Source organism: Morone saxatilis, unplaced genomic scaffold (assembly GCF_004916995.1).
Source record: "Morone saxatilis isolate NCDOM2014 unplaced genomic scaffold, NCSU_SB_2.0 Contig17, whole genome shotgun sequence".
NCBI classification, from domain to species: Eukaryota; Metazoa; Chordata; class Actinopteri; family Moronidae; genus Morone; species Morone saxatilis.
In genome coordinates this window covers 18,983,671-18,991,242 of record NW_023339729.1, presented here as the reverse complement: position 1 = coordinate 18,991,242, position 7,572 = coordinate 18,983,671, and positions in this window count along the sequence as shown.

Genomic DNA, 7,572 nt, shown 5'->3' with positions numbered 1-7,572 from the left:
GGCGTGTGTGTGTATGTGTGTGTAGGGAGGGGTCGGTCTCTCTCCCTAACAGCCCCAGCGGCCCTGCTTTAGGTCCGGTGACAGGGCTCTGTCTCTCAGCCACACTTGACTGGGTCCCGCTGACACTCAACTGTCAAGCCGGCAAGCCCTCAACCACCGCCCTAACATGCTCTACAGCTTCACCCAATTAACTTGCTTTCACTTGACATCGCGGCAAAGAGCTTCATAATAGGTGGTCAAGGTGCAGTGTGTCTGCTTTCGCCCCTCTCTGACGACTAGCAGTGCGCATACACACACATTCAAGCGTTGCCCCCACCATCCACCCCCCTCTACTACCTCTCAATGCTTTTGTGCCTCTGTAGGGCTAGCAGGCCTCTCTTGGCTGCCTCTGCCTGCTCACTGCACTGTGACAGCAGGAGAGCATTGATCCAGGAGAGGGGGCTGCAGTGGGGTACAAACTTGTCTTGCACGGAAACCTACGTACACTAATCCTACTGGACACAACTCAGTCTTCTCACTATAGAATACCAAACTGCATATGCAGATATGCACATCTGTGTGCATCTATGCTTGCATGAACGCTTGTGAGCACCTGTTAACATGCGTCCATGCATGCTTTGCAGTTTTGTACGCGTATGTGCATGATATCGGTGTGTATTTCCAAATGTGACTGCGCGAATGTGTGTGTGTTTGTGAAGCATTGTGTGGCTATCTCCAGCTCTCTCTCTATTAGACATTCAGTAAGTTGGACACCAAGCCAGACAGGGCGAAGGAAGGAAAGCGATTTGACCCCCGACTGCGCGTTTGGGGAAGAGGGTCTTGAAGCATGTCAGCTCCGCTCAGGCTCCACTTCCCCTCTGTGTCCTTCCTATTTTTTCCCTAGTGCCAGGCCCAAACTTTGAAAACATCCACCTTAATAGGACCTAGTCAGCGAGAGCTACTCTTCCGTCTATCAAACTGTGATCCGAGGTGTCAGCCTGGGCCGGCTTTGACAGAATGTCTCCAAACGAACAGTACAATGGTGTTTCCCTCCCCAGCACTCAACTACTCTAGTGTAGCCCCATGGCTGCCCGGCCTCTCCATCTCACTACACCACCTCTCCCCTAGTTCGCCTGCTTGATTTCACCTCATAGAACACCTTGCAACAGTGGGTTGACTGACAGCCACAATCCAGCCTAATTGTCTTCTTTCCCAATTTAGAGCACATTGGAACACTTCAGTCTTATTTCCCTTCTTAAGGAGATTAACTTTTTCCTTAAGATGGAGGAAATATGAAGTAGCTCATCATTATTTAATCACAACGCCTTATCAAACAAGTACTATAGTTTTGGCAGAACCTACAGTGATAAAAGCAAAAAGAGAATCCTTATGTAGCCAGCATTGTATATTTCTAGATTTTATGTGGAGTTGTTATAGAATTTAGGAGCTAAAGTTTTATGCGCCTGCAGTGATTTGACCCAAAACAAATGCCTCATACCCCAAACTCCAAATTGTGTATATACAGAAAATAAATATTGGGCTTAAATTCCCACAACATAACAATCCCACTCCATCCATTCTTCACTCTGCCCAAAATAATACAATTCATAGCTGTCAGGCCCTATGGCATCCCAAATTTGAACAGCATCGATCGAGGATATTGACCATTCACCAGATGCAACTCCCTGTGTCTTAACACAGTGTGCTGAAATTATATCTGCCCTTCCTATTAAACAATAGGCTCCCCAGTGGTCCACATTACTCCATGATAAGTAAAAACAAATATGAGAGGTTAAAATTAACATTAATAACTATGAGACATGCATAAATTTGTACCACTTGCAATACCCAAATGGAAATTACTAAAATGTTAATGAAGATAACTATTCCATGCAATTACACCACCTCATTTAGTTTGGAATTTGTAACACTTGATACTCCTGCACCTTTACATCTTCAATGCTGCGCCCCTAGGCATCCTGTTCACTGTACAAATCCACTAGAAGAGAGTAAAATAAGAGACACAGAGAGCTGACTGTTACTGAGGCCTAAGTCTTGTTTGGTTTGGTGATCTGATTGTGCTGTTGAGTTTTAACTATTAATACAGAGTCCGGGCTGCATTAGAGTATGCCTGAACCGCTAGGATCTCTCTGATGGCTTCCACAGCTGAGGCTTTGTCCAATAAATTAAAAATAACACAGCCAGCTACGTGTGAATCAGAGCTACTTTTGCACCCCAGACCATTTTAGGTAAGGGAAAATAAAGTCCTTTCTCAAGGCCCAGAGTTGGGGAGAGCAACTGGAGAGTAGGCATGTGGTTTCATACAGAGTTTCGCAGCACACCTGAGCTGCAGTATAGCGCAGGTCCTAGTCTCTCTCCTCTCCTCAACCAAATGCACCCCTTTGGCCCTTTGGCTGTCAGTGTGGTTTGTCATTCAAATTGTATGAAAGTACTGTGCATTACCATGAGGACAAGGCAAACTGTACTCTAGCTATACACTGTAGTCTCTTAAAAGCACTATTTGATGTTTTTTCTCTGTCTGTCTGTCTGTCTCCCACTCGACTGTGCTGGTGTTAAGATGGCAACACTTGCCCCTCTAACCATCACTGAGTCAACAAATGAGTCCACACTATGTACTACTGGAAGAGCTCCCAGTGGTTTCCCAAGTTCCTGCCAGGGCTGGTGGAGACACACATACAGTACACATACTTACGCATGCACTTGCCCAGACACACACACACACACTAAAAACTAGCTGGTCCCAAGGACACTCATGTGGTTTCACATCTAGTCAACCACCCAAACAGACCCTTTTGGTCTTCCAGTTCACTTTAACATCCATATCCACAAAGAGAGCACTGGCACAATATTAATAACACTTAATCATTTCCTCTGACCTAAATGATTTCTTTATGGTGCTGTGGAAACAGCAGCCGGAGTCATGAATTGGGTTTTAATCTGGCTAAATGTCAGAAGTGTCTTTAGCGAGCACACAGGCGCACACACAGCACACATGAACACACACATGCAATGGCACATACAGTAGTCGCATAATGAAATATGCTCCTGACGGGCTATGTATTCCAGTTTTGACTGCTTTTTCCCTCTAGCTTTTCTCACACTCAAACATGTAATATGAGTGGACCTTGCTCATATGTATATTAATAATAAAACTGGAACTTAGTGTAAATATTTCTGCATCACCCCCTCAAGTATTACGCCTCGTTTTATGTTTTATGCTTCAAATTGCATGCCATGGCTGCTTCCTTTAGTGAATTTTCAATTCATATCAGGATAAGCGGTCTGTTCTCAGGAGTACCATTAGAATAAGATAAGTATTTAGCTTCAAGGAAAAAGCCTTTGAAATGAAGCCCTTGCTGTAATGGTAGAAGTAGCAACATATCTGAGAGGGAAAGACTCATTATTTGTTGGAGCGCAATGTGGCTAAGAACAATTTCAGGACAGATGTTACATACAACAGCCTGTGCGTTTGTGGTGCCGGTTCTTCCCATGAAGCACATTGTCCAGTTCATCCATTACATTAAACGTAATTTTAGTCCAGTTGAATTAATCATTTCATTCTACATTTAAGAAAAATATAAGTATCTATATAGCCTAACTGCGACTTAGCTCCAACCCCGTTTTCAAGGAAGAAATAGCAGTCTGGAAAAGAATTAAGCAAGAGAGGGAGTAAAGGAACAGAGACAGACGGGTGTGAACGGGAAAAGAGGAGGGGGGGGCAGTATTTTAATGCCTGTTGTCACCACGTAATGTCCTCACTACGACAAAATGCTGAACCAGAGAAACCGGAGAAGACTTTTATAAAATCCCCCTGCTGCCTCCAACATATCTCTGGGATATTCCAAGAGCAAAACGTATAAATCTGGGTCTTTCCACATCCAAGTCCCTCTCCTGAACACTGAACTCGCACTCACACTCACACACACAGACACAGACGAACGAAGTCCCTCAGGACCTATGACTGCAGTTTGAATACATACTGCACACACTACGGGACCTTGTTGGAGCCAACCTTGGCTGGGTTACATTGAAACTAAAATAACATGCTTTAAGTAAGACAAGGTATCGGTCCTCTTTAAATTGTCCTTTTACCAAGTTAAATTAAGAATACCATGTCATCTTTACTACTGTGAGAATCAGCAGACTAAGTCACATCTCTCAGTTATTTGCAGGAGCGTTAAATCTGGACTGTTCCTGATTATTGTTTAACACAGATGAGGGAGCCAATGAAAGCCATGGCCGTTGTTTAGTTGCTTGTCTCTCCCAAACGCCAGTTGCATTCCATGGTCATGCCATGATTTGTTTTTAATTTACTTTCTCTTCCCACAGCTTACATTTTCTCTCCATCTCTCATCTTGTTATGTGCTTGTGGGGTGTGTGCAGACTGTTTGTGAATGAATCTGTGTTCTCATGGATTTATTTATTTGTTTCGGTCAACCACAAGCCGGCGAGCTGAGGAGGAACCGTCATTTTGCGTAAACAGTCATGAAACACGAGGGAGGGTAGCAAGGAGAAGACAGAGAGAGAGGGGAGGGATAAAAAGAATCGGAGGAACAAAAGGAAAACAGAGGTGTACCATGTTTGGGAAAGACAGCGACTCTCCTGCAGGGCCTGGGGGCACAGCGACGGAGAACGTGGCCCATTCCCCCACCTGGAGCTTGTTGACAGGAATTTAATGCCGGCTCTAACGTCTGAACCGCACAGCAGGAAAAGGAGGAGGAGGGAGCAGTGGCAAAGGAAATACTCTCCCCACCTTCTTCATGTCAAACACTGTGTGTGACTGTGCTGTTGCTGCCACCTGAGGGACACATTAACATCCTCCCTGCTCCCCGCCAGCCTCATTCCCCTCCTCAAGTCACACTACACATACAGAGATACGATTACAAAAATATAAACAGATTTTCGTTCACATACTCACTGATTGTCTTTGTTGCCTGCCCCAGGATCAGTTAGGTCACAGGACAAGGCCTGTCCCCATGTGGAGGCTTTTGGTCCCACGCCCAGTTTGATTTCCCCTCTGCCTCCCTGATTAAATCAAGCTGGACATTTCTGTGGAGGTGGGAGAGAAGGAGGGAGAAAAACAAGGGAGGGAGAGAGGACCTGCTGCCAAACTTTAGGCAAGCAGTGACACACTGTTCCAGACAAGTCACACAAACTTCTCCTTCTCCTTCTCCGTCCATCTTTCCCTCCCTTGCCTCCATCCTTTCTTTCATCTCCTTAAAGCATTCCACATTTGAAAAATGAATGAATGTATATACTATATGACTCAGAGAAGCAAAAATGTCATCTGTAGGGGAAGGGAATGGCAAAGTCTTTAAAAAGGACATAAATCTAAATTATCCTGAAGGACGTGGTGAAAGGACTTAGTAGTTGCTAACACATTCATGGTCACCAAGCTGGGCGACGCAGCAGGGGTGCAAGAATGTGGGACAAAATCTGCCAGCTGGCTACAGACTACAGACAGGACGTTCAGCAAACTCTGCTCAAGTGTCCAGTCCAATATACTGACTTTAGTGGCTTGTCATTTGAGGTATGTTTGTTGATGCCAAGATATTTTTTTGCAACTCTACACTGCTGCCACAGAGACAGGGATATTGGCAATCAGTACAAGCAAAGTCAAAAAGGATCCATCTATCTAGGTTTGTTCCTCTGTACAGTCCATCAGACAAGCTCAATGTAATGTCAGTGAGTGATGATGAGTCAGAAAGCTGTGGTTATTGTGGGGATGTAGAAAACAACAACAACCTGCTAGCCCAGTATTGTGTGTCTCAGGATGATGACATCATGACACAGTGAGTAGGAGGTAAAGAGCAGAGCAATAATCATTCATCCTCATCAACCTCTGGCTCTGTTACACAAAACCTCATTGATCTTCCTTCCCACTTTCTGACAGCCACAAAGGAATAACCAACTAGGTAATGCTGTTAATACACACATACATAGATATAGTGAAATATCACACAGTAATGTCCCGTTCTCAAACGTACACACATCAAGAAAAAGTGCATGTGGATGCCCACACAAACAAATTATAAGCGTAGTGACATTTAAGGGATATTTGCAAGTTTATGCATGGGTTTGTATGTGCACTGAAATCTATCTGTGTGCACTTGCAGAGATAAGATGGAACTCTAAACAGCCTCCATTGTCTGGCTTTTTTTTACTCTGGAGGCTTTAAACCAATTTACACACCAACTCCTTCCACCTCCTCACATACAGCCCCATGATGTTTAAATTAAAGAGTGGGGGGAGGAGTGGTTGGTGTGGGGATCAGTGTAAAGGAGAGAAAGAAAAAAAAAGTTTCCTGAACATAGTAGAAAATTATTTTCTCTGGACAGTTTTAAGAGTCGACATCCTGTGCTGGAGTTCTCTAATCATCACCAGCGCAATTTACAATCAGAACACACAGCAAGCCAGTTCAGACCAGCTCATCTGTTGACTTTGGCCCCAGCTGAGCTCCGCGTCCTGCTCTATATGTGTGTGTGTGTGTGTCTGTGTGGGCCTGTCTGTGTGCTGTTGCCATTTGAGACTTGGGTGACTCGGCACTGGGCCTTGACAAGGGTGGGGTGAACCTCTGTGGGGCTGAGGCGACCGCACACATGCACATGTTCCCTCTCTCCCTTCATATACACATTTACACGCTGTTCTTTTTTGTACAAAGGCGCACACCATAAAACGTCCACTGAACAAACATGGAAATGCACTTGAGCACACATGCGTGCATAAGTAAGATTTGGGCATAATTGAGCACTTGATAAACACAGATATGCACGCCACTAAGAGACTGCAACACACACAGCTGCAAAACACAATCTAAACAGATGTACCACAAAAATTCCCAGACACACATTTACAGTTCTATACATACATGCAGAAAAAACTGCTCCCTCCGCATATCTATACTCAGTCAGTGTGGCCCTGGTTCACAATGCACAGCCCTTGTGTACATCTGTGTGTATGTGTGTCCATGTGTGTCACACTCAGGATGCTCTCCCACCCACAGTTCCCTTGGCTGGTCTCCACCTAGCCCAAGCCAAGTGCGGTGCTGCTGCCTTGCCGCAGGGCTGAACACAGCTCACTGTGTCTGCCCCCCCCCCACAGCCCCAGACTGTCCCGACCAATGTGCTTCTGATTAGGTGGCTTAATTACAGCTGTAAAAACAATGTTGATATAAGCCTCAAAATTGCAGTGTGTCAGATACTATTAGCCAACCTTGGACTCCAGCCATTGTTATCCAACTCCTCCAAGCAAACCTCCCCACCTCTCCCTCCCTCCATCTGGCTCCTCCCATACTTTTCCTCACCCTTATGATTTTTCCTCTCCCCCCTCACATTATCTTCAGTCTTTCAAGTCACAAGCTACAACACAGGCAAACTCTGAGAGGCCAAATGGCTCGCAAATAAACAGCAGTGGCATGCCCACTGACCTTGACACGGTCACAAAAGTCAGAGAACCCTTTGTGGAATACCAACATGTTAAAAATACATGACAACAGAAGCAAAAAAAAAAGAAAATCCATCCACTTTAGCTGATCAGGTGTGAATTGCACTTCATTTGTTTAATTGGCTCTTT